At 42.3% G+C, this 15192-nt stretch overlaps 1 protein-coding gene across 14 annotated transcripts in view; it reads left to right on the top strand.

The window, feature by feature from the left end:
* Positions 1-15192, top strand: part of ZNF532 (zinc finger protein 532) — a 108001-nt gene that overhangs the window by 82999 nt on the left and 9810 nt on the right. The gene's annotated exons all lie outside the window — the stretch shown is intronic.

Here is a 15192-nt window from a genome sequence, read left to right as displayed (position 1 = left end):
GTTGGGTAGACTGTGAAAATTTCAGTCAGGTAATGTTATTCTGACCTTCTTAGGCCTATTTCAGAGAACAGATTGTTGAGTAACTTGGTTCTGAGCAATAGGAAGAAGAACTTAGTGAAAGCTAAGAACAGCGGATTCCACGTAAGTCTGATTTTCTTTTGTTCGCAGGGTACTTGGCGGTGGGTAGAATAACACCACAGATAGAGTGACTGGGTTTCAGCATGACTTTTGACAGACTCTCTCTGCTAATACTGTTTTGTACAGGATAGCACAAAAGGTCCTGGGTGAAATACTGATTTTATAGCTGACTTGGGGCTCATTGCTGTGTCGGAGAGAAAGCTTCCATTTTGGATCAGATTTTACCCAACATTTCTATATCAATGACTTGATTATAGGGAAAGAAGCTGGGAGGGATTTTACAAGGTAAATCTTAGTAAGTGCAGAGCTTTTCATTTAGGTTTTAAAAAATCAAGTGCACACGTATGTGGGGCAGGTAGGCTGTAGCTTCCTTATGTGGAACACAGGCCGGCTGTATTGACTATCTTAATACAACCCATCCTTCTTTACGGCTCCCAAGATAGCACTCACATCAAGGAAGCTAAGGCCCTTTGATTGGGAACCGTATCTAGTTAGTGGTTCTCAAAACTTGAGTGTGGTGTGCATCAGAACCTCCTGGGGGCTTGTTAAAATACTCATGCTGGGCCCCACCCACAGTTTCTCATTCAGTGGCTCTAGGATCAACCTGATAACTTGCATTTCTTACAAGTCTACACTTTGAGCATTACTGGTTTACCCTTTGTGGCAGTGAAATCCCCTAAAGCCCATTTATTTATACAGTAAAAGTGTATTTCTTGCATGTGCAGAGTTTGTTACGGGTTTGAGCAGTTCCCTGGGGCAGCTGTCCTTCCGCTGGTGTCCTTCCATGTATGTCATCGGCCACAACAAGTCATGTGACCAAACACAATTGAAGTGTTTTCTTCAGTGTGCCCCAAAGAGGTGGGATGACAAGTAATGTTTATCACACACAGAACAGTGGCTCCTGAATCTGAAATGATGTGCTCAGGTTCTTATTGCACCGATTTAAGATGGATATTGACATCCTAGCACTCAGAGGAGGATAAGCAGCATGCTGAGGGTCTGGGGTCCACGGGAGCTTTGAGAGCTGTCTTCAGATACCTGTCTCCTCCATGTAAGGACGAGTGCATGTTAATTCTAGGGGAGCTGGAGCAGTGTGTAGATGAAATACCTGCCTACCTGTCGTTGGGATTATTCAGGCAGTGGCCAGATGTCCCCCTGTAAGGGATGGAATAGAAAGGCTGCCATTCAACTCGTACTGGAATTAAATGAAAGCACCTGTAGTAATACATGCAGTGGTGCCATAGCAACCAGGAGGTGGGCATTTACATCCAGTCACGGTCTGAAGTCACTCCTAAAACCAGCCATCACTCTAGAGAAAGCATTATCTTTTCACAGTTGATGTAATTTGTAGATTGAAGCAGAACATGCAGAAAGAAGTCACATGGCTACCAGTGGAGCAGTGAGTCCAACACAGTGACTGCAAATTAGAATCACCTAGAGAGCTACCATCCCAGCACACACGTGCTCCCGAGGCCAATTTCATTGGCACCGCTGGCACTGGGAGCTGGCATCAGCATTTTTAAGCTCCCAGGTGGTTCTGGTGTGTAGCCAGGGTCGAGAACACTGGTTGTCACCAGGGATCTGCCGTGGACCTTTCCTCCTTGCTGTGGCCCTCACTCATCTGAAGCACACACTTTCCTGGTCTGCGGTGCAGCAAAGGATGACCCCAAGTGCATTTGTTTACGAGACACCGCCTAATGATCGCCACCTGATGATTGCTGTTGGGGAGGAATACATGTGACACAACTCATGGAAAGTCCAGCGTTAGTGAGAGAGGAGCAGTTGGGCCCAGAGTCTCTGATATAATTTAATGCCTAATTATAAATTGTTTTAGAGTGTCTCAATGTTTGTTTTCAACAAGTTTGTAAACCCTTTAAGATAAGTCCACAGAGCTTATCTCCTGCTTTTGCCGTACTGGGTACAGGAGACTTGGAATACTTGCTAATATTTAGTGTTTTCTGTTCTGAAATATACTTCAGCATACATACTCAGAGATGTAGGTAAAAGAAAGGGCAGTGGCAGAAAAGGAAAATGGGAGAATGAAATGATGAGTCTGAGAGATTAGCAGAGCTATTTGATGTGAGTCTGCTGTCACATGCCTTTTTGACGGTGTGTTTCTTATGTTATATATATATTCTCTCTCTCTCTCCCTGTGTGTGTGTGTGTTTTTTTTTTTTAAAGCACCCACCCAACTTGGATCCTAGTCATGCGTATAAAATTTATGGTAGGGCATATTTTTTCCCCTTAATCTGGCACTTCTTTAGAGAAAATTGTGAAATAAAATATTACATCTCCTTTTTGTTTGTCTTCCTACTTTACCGTGGTGATGACCATTAGTTAGGGGTATGAAAGTATTGTTCAGATCGCACAGTGAATTTGCCAGATGGCTTCATTTTCATTCTTTTAGCATTAGTTAGAGCTCATTCTGTTTTCATTAAGCCTGTATCGTTTGGGAATATGGAAAGGTGTTTTATTTAATCTCAATGTAGGAAGAGAATAGATTTTTATCCTTCTAAAACTTATCTTTTAGCTATGGTGATATTAACTCTGCCAAAATCATATTACCCTAGCAACAGGTGAAGAAAAATCAGTTTCTCATCTTTCTGACTTAGAACTTTTTGTGATTTCTCAAGGTTTTATGAGAAATGTATTTAAATCGGTTGCACATTCTGCCCTACTCCTGGCCAGTTGTAAGAGAAGGATGGCTTCTCACTTGGTTCTATGTTTGGCATCAGATGTGAATCCAAGAGTTAAAAGGCACATAAGTTAGAGTTTGTGCATTAATGCTTTGTGCTAGAAATGTACTTCATTGCTAGTTTTATGACACTTATTTTTAATTTTGGCCACTGAAATTGATATTTCATTAGTATACTTCAATCTATTATTATAATTTGTATTTTATTATAATTTCCTGTGTTAAATTTTATAATGTTTTAATATATTTATATTTCATATATTTGTAATTAAAATTTATAATTATACTTTAGTATATTTTATTCTATTAGATATTTTATTAGTATAGTTTACTATATATAGTTTTATAAGTTTTCTATGTGATTTAATGAAAAACTTTTTTTGTAAAAATGTTGTAAACTTAGTTCGAAGCATATTAAAATACATATCTATTGATGATTTTAGTAAATTCTGCTAAATTGGAAGGTGGAATGGCAATGATGAGGACAGGGATCAAGGGGTTGCCATATGGCATGCACTACTTATTATCTCGTTTATCCCTGAAACAGGCTCATGAGGTAGACGCTGTTACTAATCCCATTTTACAGACGGAAAGGAGGCTTGGGGGAAAGGTTAAGTAATTTATTACTGCAGGTTCTAAGCTTGTAGGTGGCAGAAGTGAGATTCCAGCCATGACTCCTCAAGCACTGTGCTGAAGGGCTACTCTTTGGAGAGTAGAAAAGCTTGGTATTAGAAAAATTGCTTAATTTTAGCCTCGTTGAATTTTTCAGTGGAGATATGGAACAGTTCGTGAATATATGACTTTCCATCCATCGTCACTTTCCTTTAGGCGTTCAGTCTTGGTTAAAGTTGGTACCATCCTTGCATGAACATGTGTTTGTAGTTTTGGAAGAATGTTGAGTGTATCGGTTTTATTCCTCAGCTGGGAACTAATGTTTTACTGGAGTGAGTCAGTTCTGGTTATTAGCGCTGCAGTGTCATTAACACGTAGATCTTCCGGTGGGGTCGTGGGGTGCTTTGAGGGGCCTGTATTTCTTAGACTGCCTGGGATGTGTTTGGGGGCTGAGGGGATTGTAGCCAAGAGTGGGCTTCCTGGGAGACAGAGGGTCTTCCTGCAGAAAGAGGGTTTCAGAAATCTGGAGAAATGCACAAGAGAGAGGCCCCTGCCTGACTCCAGGCATTATCTTAAATCCGAGGGTCTCGAGGGAGAGAGTATAATCAGAATCAGAGTTTTGTCTGATGGTCTGGTTGTGGGCGGTTGAGGTGTGGAGAAGCGGGTGGGACCTGGGCAGGCAGATTCCCCAAGGTAATGATACCTTCACACTCACTCACACTCCTCCTACGTTCCTCCCCTTTCTTTGCCCCTTGAAGTTCTGCTCTGAAGGAATTAATTTAGTTGACAGCTGAGGGATAAGCTTTTTAGGGTATTCAGCTCTTAATGCTGAGAGTTTATAAAAGCTGCCTAACGGGAAGATGAGAGTGGAGAATAACGTCAATTTAGGAGTTAATATATTTTTTTAAATAGGTAGAAAACAGCAAGTTTTTATCTTCGGCATTTCCTTCCATTTAAAAAATTTACTTTAAAAATTGCTTCCTTGATAATAGTTTATAATTTATTTCAGTTAAACTATTTTAGCAGGCCGGTTTTATATTTGACTCCTGAAGAACTTGGGAAGCCCCGGCCTTCCCAGTTCTGCGCACTGAAATAAAGTTAAAGATGTAGATAAGGAGCTGTGAGATTTGGCACTCTAGGTTCAAAGAAGTGAGTGACCAATTTCCGCCTCTGAAATTTACTGTGACTGTTCCATGAGGGGCAGAAAATAAAGAAAAATAAAACCTTTCAAGAGAGACTAATAAGTTATTTTGAAAATGTGACTCAAATAAGACTATAAAATAGTCCAAATTTTGGTTTTAACCAAAGAGATCTTTTTCAGGTTCTTATGAAGATTTGCTCTTAGGTGTGAAACGTTTATATCTAGTCCAATGTCTATTGCAGCCATTTTAGGAGACATTTTTCTGAAAACTCACCAGAGGTTTTTTTTTACAAACAAGGTTGAAGGATTTGAAATATATATTTATATATACCCAGTTATCTGGTCTAAAGAAAAGGTCCTTACTTTCTCTATTAACTCCATTTATTGTCATGGCGTGCACATTTTCTGATTATACTGTATGACAGGACATGTTATTGCACATTCCATAACCCAAAATTGAGGGACGTGCAATAAAATTAATAACATGAAGTAGTAGGCAAATTTGTTAAGTCCAAGTAATCAGGTCAGTAGGCCTGTTTCCGAAAGTCTGTTAGGATTTAGGGACTGGTGGGGCTAGAGCTGGGCTGCTAGCGGTCCCAGTGGAGGGTCCCCGACAGAATCAGTTGCCATGTGATGAGAAGCCGAGAGATTAGACCCACCAGCAGACAGTAGAGCTTTGTGGTAGATCCCCAAACAGCTGCCAGTGCCTCTCTTGGCAATACAAGTCTGTCTGTCGTGGGTGGCCCCTCCCTGGTGTTTAAGGAGGAGTCCTGAAACCATGGCCATCTCCCCCCACCTTCTCCACACCCACTCCACCATGCCTTTTCTTGTGGTTCCTGCAATATGGAGCTGTTGTAGTCCCTTCACACACACCATATTCCTCCTTGTCTTTGCCACTTCAGCTCCCTTTGCCTGGAAGTCCATTTCCTTGCCTCCTTGCCTGGTTAACTCCCATTTGGATTCAGCTAGTCTTGGTCAGCAGGAGTGCCCCTGTCCCCACTGCACCCCCTCTGTATTCTTCTACACGCCTCTGACCACCGTTATCCTAACGCCCATCTTGCGGGCGTCCTCTCTATTTTTTCTGTCTTCTTCAACAGATTGTAATCTCAAGGGCAGGGAGATCCAGGTGAGTAAACGCAGGTGCTCAGTCAGTGCTGGGGAAAGAATTCTTCACTGTGCTGTGGCCTTCCGTGGTGTGCGGTCAGTTAGGCGTCTGGACCCTCATTGTGCCCGGTCACTCTCACTCCTTTTTGTAACCATAGAGCGCACCTGGAGTTTTACCTGGCCACTTGGCAGATGCAAACCTTTGGCCAGAATTACTGGCCAAAAGGGAGCGAATCAGTGTGGGCTCATTTAAACAAGTGTTAGAAAATCACCTAAAAAATCATGACGCTCCAGAGACCAGGTTGTATCCTTGCACTTGAAGTGCGGCTCGTCTGGTCCTCTTCTCTGAGAAGTCAGTTGCCTGCGAGGTGTGCACACAGCGCCTGGTTAGAGCTGGGTGCTTAGCACCACCCGTGACTAAGATGTTTACAGACACTCCGGCATCTGCAGTGCATTGCCCACCAGGGCTGCTGTTAGTTTGGAGTCACTTCCTCCCTGGTCTTTTCCTGTTTATCTCTCGAGGCTTGGGAGGTAGAGGTTCCCTTGACGCTGGGCTGGCGCTGTTGCCAGACAGGAGAAATACGAGACTTGGGCCGTCTCCATCTGTTTTGGGTGACTGTACCGGGACTTGCTAGCTTAAGAACATTTCTTATTAAAAACATTGCCTGCAGCCAGGGACTTACTTCGCACTCTGTCCCAGATGGGCAGTTTTCCTTCTCTCGCTTCCACTGCCCCAGACTGATGTCCCCCGACATCAGGATTGCAGGGCATTTTTCAGAATTGAACCCTGTACCAAAGGCCGCCTTTGAACGCAGGAGTCCTTCTCTCGGCCTCAAGGTTGGGGTGTGGGTTTTTAAGCAGTCACCCCAAGTTAAGAGTGAGAACAAACTCTTGTTTGGCTGGAGAAGAGCCAGAGCCCAGGGAGAGACTGGAGTGAGGAGGAGGATTCTGTTTAATTTGTTAATTCAGCAAGTCCACGTCAATGCCCAGTATGTGCTACACACAGAGCTGCAAATGAAAAGAGTTGGAAGGGTTGTTCAAGGGAGAAGGAGGGAATCCGCGAGTCATAGCTTTTCTTCGTCTTCACTCAGCCAAGTAAGTGCAAAACTGGAACCAACACCAACAAGACAAGAAACACAGAAGAGCCTTTCAGGAGCTGTCTGACGTTTGTTCTCACACAGGGTGTAGACCGGCTTCCCGGGAACTCAGCCCCGTGTCCCATGTGCCCCACCCCCAGATCTGACGGTTGCTTATGCCCACCAGCAGTCCCTTGTTAACATGGTTTATTGAGGCAGCTGGGAAAGCTAATAGATGACATGGGATGAAGGAGAAAATAAGCCGTCATCAGTCAATTTTAATGTTAGCGTTTTTGATATTTGTGCTTGCTCATTACTTCTTAGAGTGATCTACAGATTTCCTACAGATCATCTGATAACAACATAAAAACAGTGATTATCTTTAAAAGGAATAACTAGTTCCTTTTTTTCTTTTGATTTGTGGAAATAATCTTAGATTCTACTTAGGTCTTCAGACAGTATATTTTAATTTTTATTCTGTAGTAATACTTGTCCTTTTCTTTTATAGAATAGTGATTGTAGGGAAAAATCTTTCACAACAACCCCTGTCCTATTTAGATTGTTTTTTAATTACAAAGGGCCAGCCCTGGTGAGCTGGTGGTTAAGTTCAGCATGCTCTACTTTGGCAGCCCGGGTTTGGTTCCCGGGCACAGACCTACACCACTCCTCTGTCAGTGGCCATGCTGTGGTGGTGGTTCACATACGACAAGAGGAAGATTGGCAACAGATGTTAGCACAGGGCAAACCTTCCTTGGCAAAAAAAAGAAGAAAAAGGCAAAAAGTTGTATTAAAAATCAAATTAGAAGGAAAACATTCTATATATTCCTTCCAGTGGTCCCTTGTTAAGCACTAGATTCTCTGGGAGCAGAAATAATAGAGAAATAACGTGTTGCCCATCTGTAGGCATACATTTTAGGAACCAAGAGGGCTTAGAAGATAGGACAAACCCTCATATGTAGAAGAAGTGGGATGAAACTGAACCAGACCCAGAAGAATTTGGCAGCAGAGATTTTTTTCATACTTGTGTGGTCTTTGATTCCTGAATGTCGTAGAGTCAGTGAAATACAGTGGCGCACGGCCCACAGCACCTGTCAGGTGTGTTTTTCTCCTTGTGAATTGTGAAGGAGAGAGCACAGTGATGAATCAGGATTTACTGTGTGAAGGCCTTTTCTGGAGTGCAGGCAGGAGGGAAGAGACCTGGGGTCTGTTCAGGGTCTGTCGCGGGACCCCCAAAGCTCTGCTGAATGTCACCACTGGTCTGCGGGGCTAGATGCAGAGGTCCCAGGCTGGCAAGTGCCCGTGGTAACCTCGTGACGCCCTGGTAGGCATCTCTAAGTTTCATCGTCGTGATTCTGGCCTTTCTTTCAGCACTTTGCTTTTCCTGTTGCCTGAGTGTCTGATGGCTCTGAGCACAGAGTCAGGGGGTGGACGTGTTTCTTTCCCGTCTGCTCTGGGTTTGGCATTTTGTTATTCTGCATTTATCTCAGTTCTGTGTCTTATTTTTTCAGTTGTACGATGTCATTGGCAAACCAGATGGTCTCATAACTGGAGAGTTAGGAGACTGGTTTTATTTATTGTTGTTTTAAAGAAGCATAGCAACAAGCAGATACTTGTCTTTGCAGACACTGTTCATTTCAGAGTTGTCATCTCAGTAATCTAGACATGGCACAGTGGCATTGGCAGAACTCAAGACATGCTGAGCATGTCCCATGAGAAAGAAACCCTTCTCCTTACTTTATAGTTACGACTAGTTTTTACCTAGAAGGGTGACCTACTTTGTTAAATAGATTTGGTTCTGAGTGATTGAGACTTGGCTCTCTTTTCTGTAGCATGTGAGGCAGTGGTCTAAATAAGGGTCAGCAAACTGGGGGTCACAGGCCAGCCACCTGTTTCATAACACAGCCATACCCCTTAGTTTACGTGTCATTGTCCACGGTGGCTTTTGAACTACAAGGTGGAGCTGAGTAGGTGCAACAGTGACTTCATGGCCTGGAAAGCCTAAAATATTTACAGTCTGGCCCTTTACAGAAAAAGTCTGCCAACCTCCGGTCTAAATTTATTCTCTGTGTTTAAATATTTCCCTCAACCACTCAGTTCCAATTTGTAGAAACTTGGATGGTTTAGTAGTTAAAAATTATTTTTCTTGGTGCTTTCACACGTATGTAGATTGAGTTTCCTGTACTGCGCTCTCTGAATGCTCATTTATTTGTATGTTCTGAGATATGGTGAGACTGGAACTGGAAAATCTCGCTAGTGTCCTAGATAGTAAATTTTTTCAGTAAGGACTTTAGAATTTATGACCCACAGTATTCCAAACTTCAGGGGAAGCCTCCTTGCTGGTGTAAAAGACCAGTTTCTAAGAGAGCATGGGTGGTTTGGGTAAGCAGGTTTATTTCTTATGATTTATCATCTATAACTGTAGGTAGTATTTATATAAAGGGAGCAAAAGCTTTCCAGTTTTGTGGATACATACTGACTATATTCGGATCTAACGTAAATAGATGAAGAAACTTAAATACCTAGGAAACGTTAGTTTTATTTACCCTGGTGAAAAGTTTCAAGAATGCTTAGAGTGAAATTATACCTTTTATTTATTTAATAGGTGTGCTAATGGTGTTACATATTTCTTTACTGAATTTCTTTTTTTTAAGTCAACTTTATTGAGTAATAATTTATAGGTAGTCTTAGTACATTTCTATTCTGCAGAAAAGCTAATTTGTTTTCTAGGAGACATATTAGACTATAGATTTTTAAAACCTGTTCAGGTTATCAATCTGTGCTATTTCTTTCTTTTTTTTAAGTCTTTGGTTTGTCTGGGTACTTGTGTGTTACAGGAATAATGTGCAATTCTGAAGCCATTGAGAAGAGGTCGTCCATTCATACCTTGGGAATGTTGAACTTTTAACCATGTTTGTTCTTCTGTATGCACCTTTCTTTTATTCTATAAACATTTATCAAATTGCATAGTATTTGTTATGGGAGAGTACAAATAAAGTGTAAAGTATAATTCTTGCCCTGCAGATGCTTACAGTTGGGTAGAAAAAGAAAGCAAAAATATTTTAAAAGCTAAAACTAGTATGAGCTGGGTGTAAAACAAGAGTCTTAGAGGAATCACAAGATGGTATATAATTAAATATTGAATGAAAGGTGCTTTCAATTCAGGTTTCAGCTCAGTACTTGTTGAGGCCCTGTGAATAGAGTGAGCAATAATAAAATGTAGTCCAGCCTTTAAAGAGGTCACAGGAAGATATAATGGAATTAAAAATTAAAATTGCTTGTGATGCATGGAAGAGAAGAATTGGATTTATGTCTAAGGTGCAAGGAAGTAGAGATTCGAACACCACTGTTTCATGGGGTATTGGCAGGGTTTGGGAGATGCCAGGAAAGGCTTCACAGAAGAAATACTACCCACAGAGGTATTCGGAGAATGCACAAGAGGAATTCGCCCTATGTACAGAGCAGAAAGAAGAGCATGGATACAGTAGAAACCAGCATGACAAGCTAAGTGACTGTCAACGAGTAGTTCTGGAGTGTGATGTGCTCGAAAAGGTGTGAAGGGAGATTGGGATTGGTGAGGTAGGCAAGTCCAAAGGCCCTCCTCTCTGAAGCTACTGAGAACACCAGATGGGTTTTAGGCAGAAGAGTGACAGACTGACATGTGGGTTTCTCATGTTTTGCTCTGGTAGCTGTGGGATATGGGTGGAAAAGGAGAGGCTGGCGGCTGGAGAGGTCAGGAAGGCCCACCAGGGAACTGAGAGGTAAGCAGCCCAGAGGGGTGGATTGGGCCTCAAGGAGAGGCAAGGCTGTCTCAGAACAAGGGTGGAAGGTATCGTTGTCTTCAGAAGATTTGAGTTTGAGTTGCTTTGAATGGAAAGTTTATAAAGTCCTTGGAGAGAGAGTCAAAATGATGGGTTGAGGATTAGATTGTGGGCAGTCTCAAAAGCCAAGAAGTTTGGACCTTGCCTTACACATAAGGAGAGATGGTGAGATGAAAACCCCTTTGCTTCTGAACACATATACACTGTCCTCTCCCATTACAAGGGGTAACTCTCTGTCCCTCCGTTTATAGCTCTGTCCAGTCCCTTCTTGGCCACTGGAGGATGTCACAACAATACTTCTCCCCTCTCTCCTGCACCTTAGCTTTTCCCAGATCGTTCTCAAAATCATAAAGCTGCCACAGTACCTCTTAGGGTAACAAAACAACCTGCCTAACCCTGCTTCCTCTACTACCTTTTTTCTCTGCCTCCCTTTACAACAAATCTCCCTGAAACCATTTTCCAGCCTTGTACCCCCCGCTTTTCTCCTCCCATTTAGGCTTTTGTCTTACCACTCCACTGAAACCACTCTTGTCGAGCTCCCTGGTGACTTCCATGTCATCAAGCCCAGGGGTCTTGGCTTTCTCAGTTGTCGTCTTACTTGACCTGTCTGAAGCACTTGTCTGCTAGGTCCTTCTTAGTGCTTTCTTTTGCTAGGCTTCCAGGATACTATTTTCTCTTGGTTCTCATCCTGCCTCACTGATAGCTCTTCTGTCTTTCCCATCTTTCTAGCCTGTAAATGTTGATGTGTTCATTTATTCTCAGGAGGTTCTCATCCAGGCCAATGACTTTAAAAGCCATCTAGATCCTAATGACTCGCAGGTTTATATATCTGGTCTGGCCCTCTCCCCTGAGTTCCAGACTTGAATCTAACTAGCTATTTAGCAGCTCTACTTAGATCTCCAGTGAGCTTCTCGAATTTAATATAGCCAAAACCTAACTCTTGATTCCTCTCCTTTCCTAAACCTGCTTCTTCCCTACTTTCCCAGTTAGTGACTGGAAACTATTCTACCAGGTGCCCAGTCCAAAGAATTTGGAGTGATACTTAACCCCTCCTTTTCTCTCCTTTGTCACCCACATTCAGTCCATCCACAAATCCTGCTGGCTCTCTTCCTTTGAGATATATACCAAATCTAGCCATTTATCATCACCTTTACTTTCCAAGCCCGGGGCATGTAATCTGTCCCCTGGATCATTACAGACAGCCTTTGCCTTGGTTCCCTGCTTCCACACTTGGCAGCCAGAATGACCCATCTGAAATATGCCGATCATCTTAACTCCTCTGCTCACACCCTGGAGTGTCCTGCCGCTGTGCTCATGGACGATCCAGAGCCCTCACCGTGGTCTACAAGACCCTCTAGTCTGCTCTCTGGTCTTACCTACCATTCTCCCCTGCCCTCATCCGTAGAACACTGCAGAAGGGATGTGATTGGGCAGTTCCCTGGGGAAACACAAATGGCTCAGGAATGTATGGATCGATGTCCAACATCACTGAGCATTGAGGAAAAACAAAATGAAGTGCAGCGTAGTATTTTACCTATCACGTTGGCAAAGTTGAAGAGCGATAATCCAGGGTTGAAGACTCTTGAATCAGCACCCATTTAGATCTGTGGTGTCCTTTGTGAGGACAGTTTGGCAAGAAGTATCAAAGAACCTTAACATTTTTGGCAATTTCTAAACTACAAAGACTACTTTCAGGAATTTATACAAAGGAAATAATTGGTTGACTACAAAAATTTTTGTCTGTAATTACTGAAAAGTTGAAACAATCTAAATCATTAATAGAAGATAGTTAAATTACGGTCCACTTATACAATAGAATAGTATGGTGTATTAAGAAGAATGTAGAACCATCAAGATACGCGTAGCTGTGCGTTTTACAAGTGAAAGTACATCATGTTCGAAATCAATATGTAGAATATAGATTCACTCTTCTAAATACACATAAATATGTATATTCAGAAAAGAAATGGGAAGGCTGGGGCTGGCCCCGTGGCCGAGTGGTTAAGTTCGCGCGCTCCGCTGCAGGCGGCCCAGTGTTTCGTCGGTTCGAATCCTGGGCGCAGACATGGCACTGCTCATCAGACCACGCTGAGGCAGCGTCCCACATGCCACAACTAGAAGGACCCACAACGAAATATACAACTATGTACCGGGGGACTTTGGGGAGAAAAAGGAGAAAATAAAATCTTTAAAAAAAAAAAAAAAGAAATGGGAAGGCTGTATAGCTGGAAGTTGACTCTGGTTACTTCAATTGGTGAGATTAGAAGTAGTCTTTAATTTCTCTTTTATTTTGTAATGAGCATTTGTTACTTTTATAATTGGAAACAATTAAAGAAAGAAAAGGCTGCAGAAGAAATGAAGGCGGTAGCATCTAGATGTACCGTATATATTTCACTTTGAAATGGAAGCTGCCGGGCAGGAATTCCTTCGATTTCCTGGTCCCTTCCTCACCCACCCGCTGCTGACCGTACTAAGCATTGCACCTGTCTCTGGAGGGGGCCTTATCTCCACCCCGCAGGAAGCCTTGTTCTTCCTCCCGTCAGAGTGCCTCCCTGCTCACTGGCTCATTGCTCGCCTCTGTCCTCAGCATGTTCATTTTTACAGGCTCCTATCAGTATTTAAACAGGCTCGTGTCTCAGCCTTCTTCCAAAACAAGCAATGCGTGCTCTGTGTCCAGCACTTTATTCTAAATTTGTTACTCTGTGATTACTTTGTAGAACTTGCTCATATTTTTCCAGTAGATCATTGTGTATTCAGTTATTCTTTCCTTTATTCATTCACACAATAAATATTTACTCAGTATTTTCTGTATGCTGAATGCCAGGAATATAGAGATGAAAGATTCACAGCTTCTATTTTTGGGGAGCTTACAGGGAAGTGAAATGTGTCCTGAAATAAAAATAAAATGCCAAAAACTTGGGGCCAGCCCCGTGGCATAATGGTTAAGTTTGTGCGCTCCACTTCGGTGGCCTGGGTTTGTGGGTTTGGATCCCGGGTGTGAGCCTATACCACTCGTCAGCTGTGCTGTGGCAGCAACCTACATATAAAGTGGAGGAAGATTGGCACAGATGTTAGGTCAGGGCTCATCTTCCTCAGCAAAACAAAAACAACAAAAACTTTTAGAGTTCAGACTTTTTCTTTGGAGGAAGAGGTACACTGTATAAGTAGGTGTTTTATCTGCTAATTGAAAATTTTTTACCTTAATATCGTTAGTCATTAGAGAAATGCAAATTAAAACCACAGTGAAAGACCACTAGCCACCCTTTAGAATGGCTACAATAAAATAAAATAAAATGGTAATACAATGTGCTGGGGAGGTTGCAGAGCAATTAAGAACTCATATCCGTTGATGATGAAAATGCAAAGTATAGCCGTTCTGGAAAACAGTTTGACAGTTTCTTAATTAATTTACTATATCACTTAGTAATCCCATTCCTGGGTACTTACTCAAGAGAAATAAGATCGTATCTTCACACCAAAACCTATATGTGATTGTTTATAGTGGCTTTAAAATTCATAATTTTCAAAAACTGGAAACAACCTAGATGTCCTCCGCCTGCTAAGTGGGTAAACTGGAGTATATCCATAGCGCAGACTACTACTCGGCAGCGAAAGGGGTGGCCTGCCGGGCCACAGGGCAGCGTGGAGGAACTGCACGGCTGTCAGGCCGAGTGAAAGAGCCAGCCTCAGAAAACTCCCTACTATGCCATATAGCTCCCTTTCTATGACAACTAGAAAGAGCAAAACTAGAGGGTGGAAAACAGATCAGGTTGCCACGAGCTGGGTTTAGGAAGCGGGCTTGATTATAAAGGGGCTCGTGGGGATTTTAGGGCGTGATGGAACCGTTCTGTGTCTTGATTGTAGTGGCAGTTAGTCAACTGTAAGCATTTGTCAAAGCTCATAGAACTATACATTAAAAAGAGCAAATCTTACGTTTTGTAAATTATACCTCAGTAAAGCTGACTTAGAATTTTTTTGAGGCAACAGAAAAAAATTTTTTTGATGTGTACTATATTCACACGGTTCAGAAATCCCAACATTATGAAGCAATACAATGAAAAGCCACGTTGCTACCCTTGGGCCCCATAATCACTAAGTTTCTTATGTATCTTGAAGTTTCTCTGTGCAGGTATCGTCATAGATGGTTCTCATTTTTACATCTTTCTAACGCAGCTTATTAATATTATTTTCTGCACCCGTTCTTTCTGCATACCATATGTATTATAGTTCTTTTCACATCAGTGCATTGAGATCTTCCATTCTTTTCTACAGCTGCGTGACAAGAATATTGTTGTATGTGAGGGCATATGCTTTATTTAACCAATTCTTATGTGACGGACCCAGATTTTTTCCCATCTTTTCCCGTTATGCACAGTGCTGCAGTGAATAACCTTGTACAGTCAGTTTTGCTATAACACTGTGTTGAAAACACAAATTTGTTCCAATGCAGTAGATGTATCAGGAAACAATTGGAGCATGACTTGAAGCCCAAGTTTGCTCACATATGATTTCATCCCTCAGAAACACTAGGTTAGCACAGAAGACTGTGGATGGAGTTGTGTAGGAACCTACACAAAACACACTCATACACACACCTCACACTTCCAC

This window comes from Equus asinus, chromosome 7, assembly GCF_041296235.1.
Source record: "Equus asinus isolate D_3611 breed Donkey chromosome 7, EquAss-T2T_v2, whole genome shotgun sequence".
NCBI classification, from domain to species: domain Eukaryota; kingdom Metazoa; phylum Chordata; class Mammalia; order Perissodactyla; family Equidae; genus Equus; species Equus asinus.
The sequence above is the reverse complement of the archived record's forward strand: the minus strand, read 5'-3'. Positions and strand labels throughout refer to the sequence as shown.